Source organism: Eupeodes corollae, chromosome 1, assembly GCF_945859685.1.
Source record: "Eupeodes corollae chromosome 1, idEupCoro1.1, whole genome shotgun sequence".
Lineage (NCBI taxonomy): Eukaryota > Metazoa > Arthropoda > Insecta > Diptera > Syrphidae > Eupeodes > Eupeodes corollae.
In genome coordinates, this window is record NC_079147.1 from 34,496,874 (window position 1) to 34,519,669 (window position 22,796).

General features: G+C 33.8%; 1 protein-coding gene across 1 annotated transcript in view; it reads right to left on the minus strand.

The window, feature by feature from the left end:
- LOC129954083 (ubiquitin carboxyl-terminal hydrolase 46) overlaps nucleotides 1-17,610 on the minus strand; it is a 90,820-nt gene extending 73,210 nt beyond the window's left edge. The window contains exon 1 of the mRNA XM_056067752.1: nucleotides 17,017-17,610. The gene's annotated coding sequence lies outside the window, so the exon portion shown is untranslated. The remainder of the gene's footprint in view (nucleotides 1-17,016) is intronic.
- Nucleotides 17,611-22,796: the final 5,186 nt, after the last annotated feature.

Here is a 22,796-nt window from a genome sequence, read left to right on the forward strand (position 1 = left end):
TGGTCGCCATTGTACTCGTACTTTATTATATGTTCTGCTTATAAAGCACCGAACCGAACACTGACGGTATGGAAAATGAAAAATCGATTTCGAAAAATAGGAACACCTCCCTCAACCCCCATGTCGCCCCGTTCTCAAGCGAACAGCAGAGAATAGTGGAGAACTTACGTCACACACATAGTCTTTTTTTAAGGACACCAAAAGGAGTAGATAGATTTTTCATGAAAATTTATATTTTGGTTTAAGGAAAAATTACCTTTTTACTAGACGAATAAATGAATCTTAAGATGATCCGAAGGTAGGATAGATGTTTTATTCCAATATGTACTTTTGCAAATGATTCCTGCAGAAGGAACCTCACAATTTTCGCCCTTTTTATTATTTTCTTTTCACCACACTTCCTTGAAAAATTCACATCGCAACCATATTGCCTTTTGGAAACACTTTTAAATTTGATTTTCTTCTCCTTTCACCCAAGCTTGGGTAATCCTTTTTACTTTCAAGGATTATATCAAATATTGCACATGATTCAAAACACCACCATCACGACACACAAAACACAAATTTTGAACAAAAATTTGTCGAATTTTTGTTTTCAAAAAAGAAACATCAACGAGAAATTTTGAAAATTATGTAAAACACAACATCACTGAAATACGACTTTCTCCATAAAATGCTGCAAGTGACAGAACGATTGATGGGAAACTTTTAATTTTCCTATGGATGGGATTCTCCCCGAATCTCCAGAAGCACGAACAAAAATGAAGTAAAAAAATCAATTTATTGATGAAAGGAAAAACTTATAAAAATAAACTTTAATTGAGTTTAGATTTTTTATTTTTGAAATTATTTCTCTTTGAAATTTTTAGAGGAAAATCACTAACGGCCACTTATTAGATACTTTTTCGAATGGCCATGTTGCTTATGTTGACCACTTTTCATTTTAGGGTGTAAGTGGAGAGTTTTTGTTGTATGTGCAGCGAGCAGCATAAAAGTTGAGAGGAGAAGTGTGGTGAATATTTGCGACTTGCGTGCAATCTTCTACTCACGTTTCTGCTGCTAAATAGATACGATAACGATATACTCGTTGTTTTGTGAAAGAATCGACAGACGTTAGACGAAACGACGAACAAAACGAAACTCCGACGTACATAGACGAACAAAATTGTATCTAAAAAGTCAGATAGAAAATGAAAATAAATGAAATTATCACAACCACTGCTGAGTGCTGACAAAGAAGATGGAGGAACGCTCGTAGAATAAGATAAAAGCCCGAGATGTCGTGCGTTCCACTTAAACGCTGGAAACACAGTGTCGAAGGCTTTGCATTCCCAACATTCGTTGCCGTTGACTTTTTTGTCATGTGTGTTGTTCCATTAAGCGTGTGGTGTTTTGTTTTGTTTTCTTTTTTAATGTATGTCGATTGTGCTTCGTAGGTTATATGCACCCAACTTTTTCGATTCGACAGTGACGTCCATCCTCCTGATGTTCGTGTTCGTCTTCGTCGTTTACTTCGTTGTCGCTTGTAACTTGGCTATAGACCTTTTTTTTAAGTATAAATTATAAGATGCAACTTATCATTTTGTGATGTTAGAATGAGACATGTACAAATCTTATCTGCCCATGGATTGGATTATGTGCATTTAATCTGACGCCAACATGTCGACAGATTAAAATACAAAAATATGTAATTACATTACTGAAGCATTGTTCATTTTGGTATTTGGTTGTTTTGTTTTTGAATGAGATTAGGAGTTGGTATATCAATTTTTTAGAAGGTGACTTTGCACGCCCACTGCTGTCATGGCGAAGTGTTACAAAGAGTCACTCACTCACTCGCATTCATATATGTACAGCTCTGATCAAGTTTCCTTGTTTGGGTAATCTGTTTTTTGTTGGTGTTGTCTTTTGTAGATCTTAGTGCAAAAAACAAATCTGATCAAATAGTGACAACAGAAACGTCAAAAAAAGATTTCTTCAAATCTGACAAGTTCTTGGTTGGATTCTATTCGCCCCACACACTGAGAATGAGGACCCTTGTGATGCACTCCAGCAATCTAAAAGCAATTTGAATTTTAAAATAATTAGACTTAAAAATATATTGTTAGTGACATTTACCATAACGTTTTAAAACAGCATGCTCTAGGATCAATCCACGACTCTGCTTAAGTCCTATTTGATTATAGTTTCCAAAAATGAAAATACTGTTTTTTGACAGAATGAGAAGTTTCGAAGGTTGTTGTCTATAGTTTGACAGTTGAGAATGGTCAGGGTTAGATGACTTAAGGGCTTGAAAAAAGGGATGTTTCTAGCATCTGATTGGATAGCTGTCAAGATTTGTCTTTCAATTAAGATAATTTTATTGAAAAGTTGACTGAAAAGTTAGTCAAGGAAAATCTCCCTTACTATCAAGTCTACTTATGTCAAAATGACAGCTTGATCATATTTTTTTCATTGAACTTAAAGCCGAACTTTATTACTCTGTAATTTATTTATTTATTTATTTGCTAAAATTAGAAAAGAAATAAGGAATATTTGATAAATAATGTTTTTGGTAGTTTTTGTACGACGAACTGAAGATAGAGGTTAGTGAAGTTAAGTAATGATATTTGAAGCCGCCTTGTTCTTATTTAGCGTTTAAACAATGCAGTTCACTTCAAATAAAATCATTTACACAATGTGCGTTCTATTTTTTGGCAGCATGAAAAGTTTCGAGAGTTGTTGTCTATGGTTTGACAGTTAAGAATGTCAAAAAAGTGTTGAAATTTCTTTTTAATATGATTTGACAGTTCATCATGAATCGTTTAACGTCAGAACAACGCTTCTACTTATGAAAACTTAATTTGAAAAAAAATAAATGGATGCGTTCAATCTCATACAGATAGGGTATCCGGATATCTTTTTTGTTAAGCATCAACATGTTCGCATGTTTTGACTTTCCTTTCACATGAGCTTTATATCTATTCACAGACAGCGAAGAATTGTCAATTTATAATTACCCTTTTCAACAAACAAAACAAGAGTGGTATAATTTTGAGGTTAAGTTGAGCGCGAACAATTTATTCGTTGCAGTGTGGATGGTATGTGGAACGCGAAAAGAGTTTGACAGTCGTAGCAAACAGACTGCAATTCGTTACTACCAAATTGTTTTTACAAAATTCTCTTATTATAGAGAACAAAATGCAAATTTTATTATCCTTACATAAGTTTAAATTGGTTTCTTATAATTAAAATGTGTTTTTGTTTCAAATTGACTTTTTGAAAATGTATAAAATCACGTTAGTTCGTCCATTCGTTCATTCGTTGTTCGCTCTCATGTGCAAGGCTCTTTAGTGTTTAACGTGTAAAATAACAGCTGATCAAAAACAGTTGAGATCTCAAAAAAGGAATCCAAACGTATCTAAGAATTTCTGGGATATCTAGGTATCTGACAGAACAGCTGATTCAACACAGCTGAAAATTGTTTTAATTTTTTGACAGCTATCTCAATACAGCTATCCAACTCCTTCAACAAGGTATCTAAAAATCCACCTAACCAAGATACCCTATCCAACACGAGATTGAACGCAGACAATATGATTTGACAGTGAATCATGAATCGTTTAACGTCAGAACAACGCTTCTACTTATGAAAACTTAATTTGAAAAAAATAAATCTGTTCACAAACTTCATAGAACAAGTCTATCAATTGACAGTTGAGAATAACAAAAAATGTTGACATTTCTGTTAAGTAAGGGTTGACAGTTCATAATAAACCTCAAAAATGTCCGTATTCTCAGAAATTAAAACAAAATTGATCACACAAATTTTTCACTTTTGCAGTCAGAAATATAAGAACAGATTTGTAAATGATTGGATTTCTCAAGACTTCCTTATTGCATAATTTAAAAAGAGTGAAAAGAAATGCTAAGCTAATTTTATTGCTAGATGAGAGAGAATAAATAGTGAATTGTGTTTATATTTTATTCTCCTGCTCTGTCAATTCGTCTGAGAAAATTGTCTGAAATCTTAGAAATATAAACTGTGGAAATATAACCTGGTCAATCGATTTATGGAAATTGGCTTTGAACAAAATAAATCTGTGCACTTGGTCCAGTTAAATAAAAAAGCCCGTTTCTGGTAAAATGGCTTTGTCAATAAGCTAAATTCCTGTTTATTGGTCAAAGACAATCCTCAAGTCCTTAAGCGAATCACTTTGCATCCATTAAAATGGTATCATCGATCCATATTTCTTTTGAAATAAGGAAGGAGATACCATTACCGTGAAGGTATTAATAAATTGATTGCTTTTATGATGGCTACAAAAGATGCATCCAAATGTAACGTTTCTCATAAAGAAAGATGAGCAAGGCGTTAAACTCATAATTCTTTAAACATCTGGACTACGCAGACGATGAATGGAACGGATGAACGGATCTCCATCAAGTGACAACAAGGATGGAAAAAAACCTAATCGTATGGTTAGATATCAACTCGGCAAAAACTAAAAGAATCGGCCTTGAGATCTTTCTCATCAATTTAACCCAATATTTTGGACAGCCCGTAGAAGATGGCAGAAGATCAATATCAAGAGAGTATTGTCCAGTAAGGAACACTTCACGGACGTTTTAAATCCTTCCTCATTCATTGGCCTATGCCGTGTTGACAAACTCTTAAAGCATTAGAAACCAATATTACTATGATCATTGGCCTATGTATCTCGTAGCTATGGCGGCCTACATATGCCCAATTATCTATCAGATTATTTTAATATAAAATTCATCTAAAAAATAATTCTTATTATTTATTTAAAGCTCTCAAGCTTTTAAAATTTCAGGATAAAAATGTCATTGACTTATTCCCAACTAAATTAAAAGTTTCAACTGATTATTAATTTTAAGAAATGTAATCCAAGATATTTTTTTTATATAATAACCCACGTGATAAACGATAATTACAATTCAAACCCCTCACATCATCGCCACCACTGTCCAAACTTCCTTGAAAGGAGTAAAATATATAAAAGTATATAATAAAATCCTCTCTACAAACAACAAAAACTTCAAAAAATATATAAAATTGTGCATTCAGAGCACGTTCCAACGATGTTAACAAACGACACAATATGGAATTTTATTATATCCATTTTAGACTACATGCGTAGAAAGGGGCTTGCTGAATCGATTAAAGTATACTCCACAGGAGATTTCAAGCCCAAGAGGGGTATGTGTCTTTATAATTTATAAAAATAAAATAAAGAAAAATGATGTAAAAGAAGAAAAAAGGTTAAAAATGTATTTGGGAGTCCTCCAACGCAACTTGAAAAAAGTATTTTGTATGCAGAGAGCGTAAAAAAATCCATTTCATTTTGTGCCGACTCCAGATGGATTCACCTCTACCACCCTCTACTCTACTTCTCACAGTCGTGTCAGAGTCCTTCAGAAGTTGTATTTTTTTTTCTTCCTTTAGTTCTATACAAAAATATTCTAAGCTTCCACCATTTTTTCTCATCTCTGTTGAGTATGCGCTCCAGGGAGGATTTAAAAATTTGGAAAATGTGGTGAACGTGGTGTAAAATTTTTTAGAGAAGAGTAAAATTGAGGGTATTTATGTAGTTTTGTTGTTGAATGTTGAAGTGGAAACTTCATTAAAAGAATAACAGCAAAATTGAGGAGGGTGTAAAGAGGTATTCTACTGATGTCCCCAATTACTAACAACCTAAACTCTTCTTCGCAAGATTCTCTGCATTTTCTTTTTGCTATTTCCGTCAATAGTTCAGGGCTGACACTTACCACAGGAGTTCCTAGTTACGTACATAGAAGATACATACCATACACTACACTATCAGCAGACTGGGTAAGTGGATGATGGTGGTATATGAACTCATTTTGGCAGTTTTGTCAATGAAGTTTATGACCAGCCTTGGGCTATGGCTTTTATTTTGAAAAAAAACTATGTACCTACATCATACACGAAATGATACGTGAATAAAAATGATGGAATGGGAAGTGATTTACGGAAATTTAATGATTTGTTTATAAAAGGAAAGTCCTGTGAACCGAATGTCATAGTGTTTTCTTGTATTTAATGCTTTTGATAATTAAAAACTAATTTTGTTTATCAAAAAGAAATCACGTGAAATATTTGTAGTTAACTCATACTTCTTGAGGATTAATTAAAGCATTTCTAATGTGAAAAAGGATTTTTCCCATAATGTACCCTTAAGAAGTTTAGTGTTTTAAATTAAATAATAATAATTTGGAAGGATATAAGATGCGTATGAACATTTTGGGAAGATGTTTACATTGCAAACTTTATTTAACTATAATACAAATAATTCAACGTTTAATTTCTTAGTAAAGAGCAAAGAAAAAACAATAAATAATTTATTTTTTATTAATTAACGGAAGTATATTCGTAGGTAAACAAGAAGTTTCTTAATAGGTAAGCAAAATAAAGTTTTGCTTCTGTGGGTCATGTTTCCGAAAATGGGAATTCCGGTTTATTTTATTTTCCAATAAGAAATCTTATCAACTCAGAATACCAACTTCAATTAAGTGCACGCAAATGGTGTCTAAAATTAATAAACATTAAGGGATGACGAGATCTAAATATTATGGTTTTCCTTAGAAGATATCAAAGATTTCGGTAAGCATCTTCTCGGTGGGGAATTATTAAATTGAGGGAGAAAATGTAAGCTGTTGAGACAATTTAGTGATTTAAAGAAATCGTATGCGTGGTTCAAGTACAACTGAGAACATTGCTTCATAAAGACATAAGTCTTAAGGATTTTAAAGTTCAGTTCACACAAGAATCTAAGATCCGTCGCCAGCAAAGACAATTAGATGTTCAAAAAATCACGCACCTTTTTACTAAATGTGCTAAATGATGATTGTAGCTTCATAAACCTTAGATGCTGCTATAAACAGAAGACTGAGGTGATTAGTAAATGACGTTACCTAGCCCGCAATCGACAAATAACGATTATATAGAGACGGCACCCAAAGCCTTGGTGCACAACTGGATAGGTAGACTTTCTATGGAGTGTAGGTCTTTTTAATCTACCTAATTATATTCCGATTTGATAAGCTTTCCAGTGTGATAAAATTTTACAATAGATATAAAATTTTATATAATGATAATGGTTTACAGCGTTATTAAGAGTCTGACGGTTTTGATGTAGTTATTTTTGCATACAAATTTGCAAAACATAAGGTTGAGGATAGGTACACTCAAGTTTTTATTTTGAATATAAAGTTATAACTATTTAGAGCACATTTAGAGCGGTGTTCTATCTACTCGCTCTTGGAATCTCGTAGTAAAGGTAGTGAATGTGGAGGGTTTAAGAGTGGTTGTCTAGGCAACTGTAGTGGTTGTACCAATTTCAAGGATGCATCTTAACGCCCTTAAATAACTTTTACAAAACAGCTCTAAATTAACTAATACAATGGGCAGATCTCAGTGGTTTAGCTAAGTATGAGGGTCTTATTTTAGGATCAAAACTAAAAATGGGGCAAAGTCCAATTCTCAGCTTGTGTATATCTCAGCAGAGTTGGTCATACAACCTTCGATACTCGGCACCGTACACTATCTGATACCTCAAAGCTTTACCGCAGTGGACAAATAACAACATTACCCGTTTTTGTTTGGCATTCTATAAATAGTATAGTAGAAAATTCCCAAGAAAACGCATCAGCAGTAGGTAGATTTTTGTATTTAAAAATTGGTACAACTGAAAGAAGATCTGGCAGAATAATAATAAAAAAACACACAAATAGAAGAAAGTTTTGTGAAAATCAAATGCTAAAATTAACTTAGCAAAAATAAAGGGTGATTTTTTTGAGGTTAGGATTTTCATGCATTAGTATTTGACAGATCACGCGGGATTTCAGACATGGTGTCAAAGAGAAAGATGCTCAGTATGCTTTGACATTTCATCATGAATAGACTAACTAACGAGCAACGCTTGCAAATCATTGAATTTTATTACCAAAATCAGTGTTCGGTTCGAAATGTGTTTCGCGCTTTACGTCCGATTTATGGTCTACATAATCGACCAAGTGAGCAAACAATTAATGCGATTGTGACCAAGTTTCGCACTCAGTTTACTTTATTGGACATTAAACCAACCACATGAATGCGTACAGTGCGTACAGAAGAGAATATTGCGTCTGTTTCTGAGAGTGTTGCTGAAGACCGTGAAATGTCGATTCGTCGCCGTTCGCAGCAATTGGGTTTGTGTTATACGACCACATGGAAGATTTTACGCAAAGATCTTGGTGTAAAACCGTATAAAATACAGCTCGTGCAAGAACTAAAGCCGAACGATCTGCCACAACGTCGAATTTTCAGTGAATGGGCCCTAGAAAAGTTGGCAGAAAATCCGCTTTTTTATCGACAAATTTTGTTCAGCGATAAGGCTCATTTCTGGTTGAATGGCTACGTAAATAAGCAAAATTGCCGCATTTGGAGTGAAGAGCAACCAGAAGCCGTTCAAGAACTGCCCATGCATCCCGAAAAATGCAGTGTTTGGTGTGGTTTGTACGCTGGTGGAATCATTGGACCGTATTTTTTCAAAGATGCTGTTGGACGCAACGTTACGGTGAATGGCGATCGCTATCGTTCAATGCTAAAAAACTTTTTGTTGCCAAAAATGGAAGATCTGAACTTAGTTGACATGTGGTTTCAACAAGATGGTGCTACATGCCACACAGCTCGCGATTCTATGGCCATTTTGAGGGAAAACTTCGGAGAACAATTCATCTCAAGGAATGGACCGGTAAGTTGGCCACCAAGATCATGCGATTTGACGCCTTTAGACTATTTTTTGTGGGGCTACGTCAAGTCTACACAAATAAGCCAGCAACTATTCCAGCTTCGGAAGACAACATTTCCGAAGAAATTCGGGCTATTCCGGCCGAAATGCTCGAAAAGTTACCCAAAATTGGACTTTCCGAATGGACCACCTAAGACGCAGCCGCGGTCAACATTTAAATGAAATTATCTTCAAAAAGTAAATGTCATGGACCAATCTAACGTTTCAAATAAAGAATCGATGAGATTTTGCAAATTTTATGCTTTTTTTTAAAAAAAAGTTCTCAAGCTCTTAAAAAATCACCGTTTACTAATTAAAACTAATAAAATTTACAATTTCCAAGGAAAAATGGTAAGAAAACATCTGGAAATTGAGATTCAATTAAAAAAAAGGTCATTTAACAATTGCTTCAAAGAGGGGGTTTGTTCGTAGACTACAACATTAACATGTGGTATTATAGCGAGCTTGAAGCTCGCCTCAATTCTTTATATACCTGAATCGAGTTGAAATGAGCTTGATTCGACTTGATTTTCATCGGGGATCGGAGACGAGTCAAAATTTGTGAAGAAATTTGTATTTTAGAAAGTGCTGTAAAACTTAATGATTTTTAAATCTTCTTTTGCGTTGAAGGCACCAAAAAAATTTATTTTATCCATCTCAGTTAGATTAAATACATTTTTTCGTTGAAAACATAGCAAAACTTAATTATCTTTTCTATTGTTTTCTCTTGCAAAATAAAATAAACCTAGTTAGTCCATTTTCATTTACAGAACTAAATAATATCAAGTATCAACAGTAACAGATTGATTTTTTTCCCCAATGGAAAACACATAATTCCAAATGCACAACTACTCAACGAACACATCCATCGGGAAACAAATGCAATATCAATCGTATCAACATTTGAGAACGAGATCATATAAGATCCATTCGAGACTCGTATAAATATCAAAAAACCCATCCGTACTAAGATTCTACTTTATTAATCGTGTAAAATCTTACTATACTATTAATAGATGTTTCAACAAAACACGGGTATTGGTCACTCCGTAATTCTTGATTTTTTTTTTAATCTACGAGTAGCTTAAAGAAATCGTGGTATCGACATCTTACAGCCGGATTTTCTAACACATTAAGACCGATATTATGCCGGCCCATAGAGACACTCCGGGAATCTGTAACACATATGAACTCGCCAAAAATTGTACAACATTGCCCATTCTACCACGCTTGGCTAATGTTAGTATACCAATCGCTACATGTAAGTTTTTGCCGAAATAAGATGCTTTACAAAAAACCAACACCAGTTGGAATAACATAACCATCTGTCAGGTTTTGAAGAACATTCGCCCTACAGTAGACTTCAGGGTGCTTGATATCACGAAAAAACCATATAATGTCGAAAATTGAAATCATAACCAGAGACTGTCTATTAGAACAGCACGTCACACAGCAAGGCATATTCTCAAATGACCTCCTCTGTACATGCACAGGCTCTAGCTCAAAAAAGTAGGACCCACCGAGGAGAATTTTTTGAAAATGGTCCAAATGGTCCCAAACAAAATATTATTATCAGTCTTTTGAGTTTCGTAACAAACTTTAATTGCCTAAGTATGAACTACTCTATCCAGAGCATACTTTAATAAACAAGTGAGCATACTTCTTTCTTATATGTTTATTGCCCTTATTATGTGGACGACAATCAAGTAAAATATAATTTGTTTAAGGTTTTGGATGCCCTTAATTCAAATACGACTTGAAAATAAATCTATCACATCACAGTTTTTGATATTTAACCTTTAAAAATTCGAAAAAAGCATTTTATTATCATTTTTGCGGCTAAATAAATTCAGGAAGTGTATTTTTTTAACAATATGATGGTTTTTTTCTATAGTTTTTAGTAACAAAAAAAAAAAATAAAACGAAAAATGGTGAAAGAGTAATTTCTTTGTTCTCGTAAAAAATTCGATGTGAAAAAATAGTTATCACATTTATTTTTTTTAATATATTGAAACAAATATAAAAATAATGATGAAAACAGGAATGATCAAGAGAAATTAACCCTAAAACTTTGAAAGCATACAATTCAATGTTTTTCAAATCATCATAAAGAGCCAAATGTATACTTATAACTTTCCTAGGACCCGCATAAAGTCAGAAATTAAACAAATACAAAAATCTTACCATCCCTAAAAGTGCCAAAGTTATTAAAACTGCAATATTAATAAAAACTCGCCTAAGCTATAATTTAAAAGAAAATGTTTCATGTATGGAAGTCATAAAAACCATACAAACAGTTTTGATTTTCGAAAATACGTAGAAAAAAGTAAAGTTTATCACATTTCTTTTTACACAAATTTGTAAATGATTTTTGAATCTTTTAATCATGTGAGGAATATATTCTGTTGTATTGATCTTTAGTTGCTGGTAGAAAACAATAGTAAAATAACATTATCTTCAATACATAAACTTCCACCGCCTGAAGTGAAATCCATATCACAATTTAAAAATGACATTTGACCTTCATGGTAGTACCCGTGGTAGGATGGTTGGTGCGTTGGACTGACATGTCAAAGGTCTTGGGTTCGATCAGTGCCTGTGGCATCTAAAGTTTTTTTCACGGGTACTGCCTCTTGCGAAGAATTGACAAATCCTCCAAGAAAAAATTCTTGTCATGGAAAGTGCTGTCTCAAATAAGCCGTTCGTATTCGGCTTAAAAACTCTCCTCCTCCTAATTTGAATCTAATTTCAATTATTCGTGAGCAAGTAACTAAACTCGGAAATTGAAAAATGGTTAAAACCTTAAAAAAAATACTATTTCCATGTTATGAATGCTCAAAGTATCATCTGTGAGATACAGCTGTCACCAAAATAATAGCAGCGCTACTTTTTTCTCATTTATTTTTATTATATCTCCTTTGTTATTGCTTTTTTTTCTCCAAGTTTTCTGAAACTCTTATTCTAAGCGTTCATTATCACCATAAATCTTATCAATATGCATTATATCAATAAAATAACGGCACTTTGTTTAAAAACTTGCAAATTATGGACACACAAAATAATACCAGCGTTAATGCAAAAAATAGTTGAAATCATTAAAATAAAGCATAATTCAACTAAAATAGCCAACAAACAGTGAGTATTTTCTGCAAATATCACGAAGAAAACACTGCAGTCAAGAGCTGCGCCAAATCATACGCCAAATGAGGAGCGCCGGACAATCGTACAGGCAAATCCAAACAAATTTGAACGTTTCTGCATAGCTGATCCACAATGCCATCAATTTTGTAGAAAAAGTGGAAACCAGAGGTCGAAAACGCAAATTGGAGGACGGGACCATAGGCAAATAGTCAAAATGTTAAAGAAAGACCCCTTTAAATCAGCTGTGGAGATAAACAAAGAGCTCGAGCTCAATGTAAGCGATGAGATAGTGCGTAGTGCACAGCTAATTTGAAGGCATGCCACCAAAGAAGAAAGCCACTGCTCTCCAAACGTCATCTGGTTCAACACCTTGCTTTTGCAAAAAAGTATGGTGGTTGGACACGAGAGAAGTGGCGGAACGTCTTGTTTTCAGACGAAAGCAAAATCGTTCTTTTTGGTGGCACTGGGTCTAGAAATTTTGTTTGGCGTCCACCGAACACAGAGTTCCAGCCAAAATACACCATGAAAACAGTCAAGCATGGAGGCAGCAAAATAATGATTTGGGGCTGTTTTTCGTATAATGGTGTTGGGCCTATACAAAAATTGATGGCATTATGGATCAACATGCGTATGTCCAAATTTAGGAAGAATGGATGCTGCCTTACGCTGAAGAAGACATGCCTCTCAGATGGGTCTTCCAGCAAGACAATAACCCAAAGCACACAAGCCGTAGTGCGCATGAGTGGTTGTCGCGTAAGGATATACAGCTCTTAGATTGGCCAGCGCAATCTCCAGACCTGAATCCCATTGAGCATTTGTGGGTGGATGTTAAACGTGGCGTTGGAAAGCGCAACCCCAAAAATCATTCAGAATTGTGGACGGCTGTACAAACTGTGTGGAGGGGAATATCCATAGAGCGGTGCAATAAACTGGTGGATTCAATGCCAAAAAGATGTGGTGATGTAATGAAAGTGAAGGGTTTTTGTACAAAAATATTAATGTGTTAAATAAATTATATTAATTATAAAATTTGATGAAATTATTGAATAAATGTTAATTTTTTGAATATTTATAAAACTGCTGCTATTATTTCGTGTGTCCGTAATTTGCAATTTTTTAAACAAATAACCGTTATTTTATCAATATAATGCATATTGATATGATTGATGGTGATAATGAAAGCTTAGAATAAGGGTTTCAGAAAAACCTTTAAGTTAGAGAGAAAAAAGCAATAACAAAGAAGATATAATAAAAAGAAATAAGAAAAAACACCGCTTTTATTATTTTGTTTACAGCTCTATAAGGAATTAATAATTTTTAAATGTTAAATACTTTTTTATGTAGAATAGACGACTAATCTTTTATTTATTTAAATAAATCAAACAAAACAAGAAAAAAGTTTCTTCGTTAAAAAAAATTCAATCTCTCAATTGTAATTGAAATAAGGGAGAAACTTTCATTCAAATTATTGACATCCATTTTTAAAGCTTGGGGTTTGGAGTTTCTAACTATGCACTTAGCTAATAGCAGACAACGGAACAAAATATCGTGAAAAGAAGTATAATATGTGTTACCGGAGGTGCCAGTTTCCGAAAACTAAGTGACATAGTCAAAATGTTTAAACTGTGTCTGACATAATAAAGATAAGATACCCTTTCAAAACAACAAAAATACTTTGAACAAATATTGTGTGGTTTGCAGGGCAGTGTAATTATCTGCAATTTGAGGTGAGACTCATCACGTTTGCAATTTAAATGCGGTTTGGCTTGTTTCTACTTGTGTAGTTTAAGAGTTGAACAATATTTCAAAATTTGTTGACTTTTTTTATATTGTGTTATGAATACCCTTATAAGGAATAAACATATTGCTAGCAACTAGGAAAGGAGGAAAGGATTAGAAAGGAGAAACGAATGCACATTAGTTTTGAATGTCTGCATATTCTAATGATCGGGAAATATTGAGCATGGTAAAGCATTCCACATTCGTATAGTGCGGCTCAAATAGGATATCGGTACTTAACAGTACGTCCGATATTGGTCTCAAGAGTACGGTTAAATTGTTTAAGGAGAGGAATGCAACTGGCTATTTCAATCGAGCATAATCGAGCATTGTTTATAAAAATAACGATGAGGCATGAGACCTTGCGGCTGTGTTCAAAAGAAGCAAATTTTTCGGTAAGAGAACGATTTCCAATCATTTTTATACAAATGAGAGTTATACTCAAGTTTTGGACGAATAAAAGCTCTGTAAATTATAGCCAAATATGAAGGAGTAAAAAACTGCTGTCGGAGAAAACTTAAACATTTAGCAGCATTTTTGGCCGTGTCAAATATATGATCACTCCACAACAAGTGGTTTGTGATGCACATATCTAGGACTGATAGTTGTTCAGTCTCCTCGATGCAAGTACCACTTATGGAAATTGGCATTGGGGGAGGGTTACGCTTTTGCAATAGTAGACAGCATTGAACTGTCGAAGCATTAAATTCTACACGGTATTTGATTACCCATTGAAAAATGCTTCAAGATCAAAATTTAATGAGCTTATCATACGCTGCCGTTTGTAGTTCACATCCGAAGAACAATGATGTGAATCTAAAAACAAATATGAAAAGCTGAGGGTACTGTCGTCGGCGAAACAATTTAGGAGGTTAGAAGTTTCAGACAAAATATCATCTATAAAATAAGGAAGATCGTCGGAGTCAAAACGGAGCCCTAGGGGATACCAGCGTTTATTTTGGGAATATCATATTTGAACCCGTCCAATACTACTTGAATAAAACGGCCCGAATGGTGATTTCTAACCCAACGAAGAAGGGATTCATCAATACCAAATGCACTCATTTTCGATAAGAGAGCCAAACTCTATCAAATGCCTTTGAAATATCAAGTGCAATAATTGTCCTTTCTCCCATACGACGTAAAGATTTGTTCCACTGTTCGGTGAGATGAACCATGAGATCACCAGTGGACCTATTGCAACGACAGCCATACTGCTGGTCATTTAGAAGCTTCCGTTCTTCAAGATATTTATGAAGCTGAAAATTGATCAGCGTTTTTATGACCTTGGAAAGAAGGGACGTAAGTGCAATTGGACGATAGTTAAAGGAGGAGAATTCGATTTTTTTAGGAACAAGCTGGACAAATGCAGTTTTCTATCCACTCGTAAAGAGGCCAGTAGAATATGACAAATGGAAAAGCTTACGCAGTCGTTTTGCCATCGTTAAAGAACACCTCTTCAGAATAATAGCGGAGATACTATTCGGGCCAGCGGATTTGAGAATGTCAAGATCTTTTAGTACTCTAGCAACTGTACGAGTGCCAAAGGAGATTTGTTTTATAGAAACTTTTACGCTTTCAAGTACAGGTGGAGTTAAGTCACTCATTGGCAGCATCGAATCAACAGCAATAGAGGAGTGAGATTGGAAAACGAGCGTAGAAACTAACGATGACGTAGTGTTGCGCACATTTTTTACAAATGACCAGAAATTTGTACTACCTTTGGGACATTGTAATATTTTTTGCCGTAATTTCTGTTCATGCAAACATTTAATGCGTCTTATATGTACGTTACAAGTCTTTCTAGCTTGTTTGAACTTGTTCCGGTTTTCCTCAGTTGGGTTGGTTTTATAAATCCGGAAAATTCAATGAATGCAATCTTTATATTGAAGATAAAAGATTGCATTCCTTAAAGATTGTATCCTTTTACAAATCTGAAAGATGGTTACCAGTTGCAAAGAACAGCAAAGCAACCAAAAACTAATTGAGAAAAGCGATGGAATAGTTTTTGAACACTTCTTATGTTATCCATAATTTTTGGTAAAATGAAATATAATTATTAATGCATGTGGAATATTTGGCGACAAGTTCAAACTCCTGAACAAGGATTACCACGTAACAACACAGAAATTTGTAATCCAAGTTTTATTAATTTTTTTATACTAAATGTCTTAAAAAAGTGGAATGGAATTGAATACTCAAAAATTATTTTTTAATACTTCCACCACTTTTTTTAATAAATTAAACTATGTTCAAATTAACGACTTTTATGTTAAGGTTTAAGTTATGTTGAACATAAGCTCTTAAGTATCGCATCAGCAATCGGACGTAAGTAAGCTCTGAGAAATAATATAAATTCGTTGGTTGATATTTTTAAAGTTTGCTTCCATTTCCATCGGTGAATATTTTCTGTAGCTATAAAGCATTCAAAATAGGAGTTAATAAGATTCAATACAATTATAAAAACTAAGCTCCACGAAACCAGATCTCCCCAAGGTGTTTTTATTAAGTCATTTCCGTTCAAGGTTTAAAATTAGAATACAGTTTTTTTTTACAATTAAACTCTGAATAAAATGTCGTGTTATTTTTTGAAAAATGGTCTAATTTTGATAATTTAGCAATAATTTATTCCAACAGGACTCAACAGAAACTCAAGGGTTGGTTGGTAGGTATTTCTATTTGTTTGCATGGACGACCGACACACCCTTTTTGCAAGCTTTCATTCCACAAAATTGTTAACAAGTACGAAGAAAGGGATGTGAATGAGAAGAAGAAATAAAGGCAGCACGTTTAGCGGGCTGTTCCATATTCATTGGATAGGATTGCACTATGAAGCACCTTCTTTACTATGTCAATGACACAACCACCATAATCAAAACTAAATTATTTAAAAAATCAAACAAACGAAATTAAATTCGGTCATCAAAATGAATCATAATCGACTTTTTCTTTTTAAACAAATAAAAAAACAAAACAACCAAAAAATACAAGCTCGAAAATTTAAATATCAAGTTGGAAGCCCACGTAACCTGCTTCCTTCCCCCTTGAGATACTCCAAAGAGTCTGTTCGAGACGTGAACCATTCAAATCCACCCAAAATCTTAAAAGGAAACACAATATAATAATTCATCATAAACTCCACCGTCCCCGTCACCACTATCACCATTCATTACTGCCGCTCGCGCTTCGCCACCACAAAATCGTCGTAAGTTAATTCGTAACCATTTGGTTTGGCAAACGTTTCAACAACAACAAAAACTGGTGTTATAAAAAATAAAGTAATAATTATACGTATGCTTACCTTTTTTGCAACGACAAAGTTCTTTCATTATTTTTTAACTTGGTTAATTCCAATTCCACAAAAAACAAATTAAAATTATGTTCGGAAGCAATTAAACAATTTTATTTTAATTTAATTGCCCTTCCACTGATTATGATTTACAAACAATCGAATTATAAACATTTTTCTTTATTTTTTCTTGTGTAAAATATAACAATGGAGATGAAAAGGAAGAATAATCAGAGAAAACACAGAAACAGAACTTCAAGCTTTGCGAAAATACGAAAAAAATTAAATTTTCTTTTCTTTTTATTTTGTCGTCGTCGTTTTCTTGGGGCAGACAAAAATTGGTTTTGTTTACAAAGCTGTTTCGCAAGTTTTTTTTTTCTTTTTATTTTAAAACTTTTAAGTAGAAATACGAATATTTTGAGTTTAAAAGATTAAGGTTTTTGCGAATTTTCGTTTAGGTTTGATGAAGTTCTTGGGGTTTATTTGTTTAGTTTAGTAGAAGGTTTTCTTTTTTGTGGTTTATTTTGCAAAAATTATTTCTGTCGTTGTCACGGACACGGAAAAAGACTACATCGTTGATGGTGGTCGGAATAAAAATCGTGAAAAATGTGTATCGTTTATCGTAAGGGAAAAAGTTGATTATTGTGAATGGCGAAGAGGAATTGAAGAGGGAATGTCAAAGAATTTGTTGATTATTGTGAATCTTTTTATTTCCAACTGGAATAAAGGCATGGTCATTCTTATTGGAATAATATAACAGTTCAAGATTTTCTTGTTTTTGAATTGAATAGGGTGGCATAATTTTGAAATTTGAAATAAAAATCTTCAAGTTTTCCGTTTTCTAAGAAATATAAAGAACATATTTAATACGAATTTCCCAATTACAAAGTTCAAAAAGGAGGAGAAAATGCAAAGCTTACATGATTGCTAGGAAAGAATGAATTGTGATTATATTTTATTTTCGTGCTCTGTCAATCCGTCTGAAAAAATGTTGAATATATAAACTAACCAATTCAGTCTTGAACCCACAATCGTCTGATGAAGCAAATAATTCATAGCATTACCAGCAAAATGATTATCACGAAGGACTATCACACAAAAAATTCTCAATTTTATCCCTGCCTACGTCAACTAAATGTAATTTTCTTGATATTGACATATTCTCCTTACGTAATTCTCTTTACGAAATGTTTGTTCTCAAATAATGCGTTTGGAAATCAGCATATAAACTCTATGTCCACTCCATGTAAGTTACTAGGGGCTAGTTTTTCATGAGATGTATCTCCATTAAATATATACGTTTTCTATCTGAAGAATTTCATGAGGGAAGTGGAATGATACATTTTTGAGAATTTAAACAAAGCTTTAAATGTACCAGTGGCATGATAGTTAGTGCGTTGGATCTTCACGGGCAGCGATGAGCGAGCAAAAGTGTAGTGAAGTACCTGGGTATCTGGTTAGATCAGTATTTATATTTCGACAGACACATATGTAAATGCTGCTTTGACCAGGGCCAGAGCAGCCTTCGCTCTGAAGAAACAGCTATTTTACAGCAGTCGGCTTGACCCCAGAGTGAAGATAATTTGCTAAAAGGCCCTCATACGGCCGATGATCGCATATCGTTATCCTCTGTGGTCCAACGTTGCCCCTTCCCAGATGGAGAAGTGTCGGGTGTTCAAGCGGCAGTGTTTACGATGCTGTACCGCTTTGTGTCGAACAGCCGGATCTTCTTTCGTGTATTAATACAGAACTGACAATTTCATGATAAAACTCGTTCGAGTTCACATTGCAAGAGCTTTTTTCCTCTTTTTCTTCTCGTTCTATCCGAACGACGAATATTTTGAGAGTGCACGCTTGAGCGTCTTCATTCCACCAGAGGCATTCCTCTTTTTAGATATGTAGATGCAAGCTGATACAGGATAGATTGGCAGTTCCGCTAATCTACCACGGCAGACGAAAAACCGTGGATAGGCGACTCCTGTACAACCGGGACGTCATCGTCATGGCACAAGGTGAAGCAGAGCTCCTTTATTTCAGTAGGGTTGTTTCCAAACGGGACCGAACTGATAGGTGAAGCAGAAGAACTAGTGTTGGTGGCTTTAATCGGCACTTGATAGTGGGCTTGTCGGGATGGGATATGGAAGCCTTGGCCGGCTTACATACTTTTTTTATAGTTCAAGAGTTTAGTTTTAAGTAGAATAGGCATGGTGGCACAAAAAAAAAAACGAGAAAAAAAATATCAATACATAAAAATTAATTAAAAATATAAGAATTACAACAAAATATTTTAAAAAAATGTTAGATAGTTAGATAAGCTGCTGTGGGTGTTCTAGTTTTAAGTAGTTTATAGGTAGAATAGGTAGTTTATTTTTTAAGTAGTTTTTAAATAAAAATGATAAAAGATATTGATATTAGCTTTTTTTTAATTTTCTAATAAACAAAAATAAATAAAATGAATTAGAATAACATAGATCTTAGGGCCGAAAGGCATTAGAATTAAGTATTTTTGTTTAGCTTCGACCAGAAAGTTAGTTGTAAGTCATAGTTTTATGAATTAAGAATAAAGTAATAAAAATTAATTTAAAAAAAAGTGCATTGGGCTGTCATGCCAGAAGTTTTAGGTTCAATCCCTGCCTTCTCAAATTAGACGTTCAGATTCGGCTTAAAAGCTGTAGGACCCCTCCATCCCTGAAAATAGTACTCACCCACAGGAATGGTTGAGAGTTATAAGTCACTAAGCCCTAGTTCTTAACGGACTGTTGTGCCACCTATTTTTTAAATGTTTTTCTTACACCATTGTCTTATACAAAAATTAAAAGTGTTATGTATTTAATCTTTACAAATTTGGCGAATTCTGCCATTTATCCTTAAAAATAAATTTATTCTTAAAATTTCTGATGTGGTTGTTGACTCTCAAAATACGATCTACAAGTTTGATAAGAAAAAAATGATCTGTCAAAAGAAAGGGGTGTTTACCAAAAAATATTTGATCTGAGAGACATACTCAATTGTTTTAGCCAATTGAATTTTTAAAAACTTAAAAATCGACTGAGTTAAATGGATTTATTTTGAGCTAAATAATTTCCAACATTTTGGCAATTGAAATTCTTTCAAATGACAGTGAGATGTTTTGGCAGCCATGAAGATATTTCCTTTTACAGATCAAAAGTGTGAAAAATACACATCACAATTCTTAAACCTTTGGAGTTGTTACATTTAAAGTAACTGTAAAGATCATTCAAACTGAACACTAACTTTTGAAACTAGGCAAAATATTTAATTTCAAAAATTTTACATTGATGTGTTCAGATCATATGCAGTAGCTTAACGTTTATGCCATAAATCATTGACATACTGGATATGAATTGCTAGTCGATACTAATTCTCATACGAAACCCACCTTAAAATTGATTATACCTCCTAAGCTGTGCTTACGCTTTTATAGGTTTAGCGGAAAAAATATAAAGAATTTCTAACCGCCATCTTTGTATATAAAAACTATATCGTATACTATTATTGTGGATTCTTTCGGGGTTGTACCTTGACGCTACGGTGACAAAAGCTATTCCAGTGTTTCGACTTTTGACTCCATATGCAATTTCTTTGCCTCAAAAAGCTTTTTTTGGCAAAAGTTTCGCCATATATCCGCTGAACCTACGGAATGTCTAGTGGCGTTAAGGAATATCCATATCTAGTAAATCAACGATGCAATCAATTCATATCCGCAGAATGGAATTGTCAAAACAGCATGATGGATAGTATAAAGGTCTTCCATGCCAGAAGTAAAACCGATGATTGTAAGCGTCTTTTTTATACATATTCCAAAGAAACCTTAACGTATATGAAGGTATTTTTAATGTTGTAAAGAAAAATTTCCTTAGATGAATCTTGAACTTGTATAAGGCACGAGAAATTGAACATTTAGTTCCATCTAGTAAGGAAATAGACTTTACCTCCAGTTTCATATAACCTTTTGAGTGATTAAAACCAAATTTCTTCAGACCCGAGTACTCGACACCTCACCGGTTAACTTGGTACCCGACTAAACTGGTACCAGGTTATTAGTTATTTCAGGTACCTACCTTATTATTCAAATTGTCAATTATTTATTTTAGTTTAGTTATTAAAGATTAAATATAATTCACCTTTTCTTTCTTTAAACATAAACGCACTCGAAAGTCAAATTCCTCCAAAGATTTCATAAAGCCTGTTTTAATTTGTCAGAAAGAAACTCAGTTTTTACTGAAAAAAATTGTGTTAACTCTTATAATAAACAACACCCTCCCTGTTTTATTAGTAGTAAAATGTTTTTTATTTTCAACTTAATATTATTATACATTTTTAAGTTTAACTTGAATGAAAGTTATATTGAAAGATTTAAAAAACTTACGACAATGACATAAAGAGTCGTCTGTCGGGTAAGTGAAAAGATACAAACAATTTTACATTTAAGTATATTTATAAAAAAGATAAAATTTTTCATTTTAGATAAATTTAAAGAGAAATCCTAAATTTTAAAATTTTAAAGTGATGTGTACACGTTCATAGTACACAATATTTTCAAATCAAATACACTCTGTTAAGATTTGTTTTCCATACCATAAATATAACTCGAGAGTCTATTCCAATCAGCCCTGCAATGTGCGTTAAAGACAGCAATAATTTCAGCTTAATTTAGAGTTGCCTTTTCAAAAAGTCTTATCCTTAATTCTCTTAGTAAGGGACACCTGTCTAGGAAATGTTGTGTATCTTCTTCTTCTCTCATGTTGCACAGGCTACATAATGTAGCCTGTGCAACATGCATATTTCCGTTAAATAAGATAAGATCGCATCTAGGTTTGAAATTCCATGATATTTTGTAAGGCTCTAAGTCATCTGTTATGTATTACGGTCCTATTGAATAATCCAACATCTTAAAAATTCGTGTGCTGCTTCCTCTCGCTACCTGCTCTGCTTCTTGGTTTGCATGCGATTTCAGTTGATCAAGAATTTGTAAGTTATTGACAATCGAATCTCTTTCATTTGTCATGTTCTCATCCCATTGCAAGCCGAACCTGTTTCCGATCATATTAATCTCCTTAACCAAAAAAAGTTGTTTTGCTAAGAGGATTTTGGTAAGTTGCTTAGGTAGTCTCGTGTCACTATATTCAAATAAAGTCTTTTGTACATATCTAAGGTGTAAGTCCAGTGTGTAGTAGTGCACGTCTTCAGCTGCGGTTTCAATCGGTAATGCATAGTTTGGAGTGCATGATGGTAACTTTAAAACTCTTTTCAGAAAGAATCGTTGAAGTTTCTCCACTTCATCTAAAGTTCCAAAAACCCAGACTTGTGCACTATAAGCTTATATCGCTCTGCATACTTACAACAAAAAAAGTTTCCATTTTGAACTGAGGTTGATATTATGCTTACTCAAAAAACAATGCCATGTCGCGTTAATAATGTTCTTTGCTGCTGCATTTATTTTCTGTACATGCTTAAAAATGTTCATCTTTGGAGTGAGCAGAACACACGCAGAAGATATGCGTACTGAGGTACTATCCGAATTTCTTCTAATGTTAAAACTCCACTTTTCCCTGTTTGATAGCCTGCCACCATTTCGAAGGACCATCATTTCCGATTTTGACAGATTAATTTCTAGATTCCAATTGGTGCAGTACTCTTCAAAACGTTTTATCATGAGTTGCAAAACCTCCACATCCTCTGCTAAGATCACCATGTCGTCAGCATATAGCAAAAACCTTATATTCAAACTGTCGATATTAAGACCTCCTTTAATAATCGCATTGTAGATC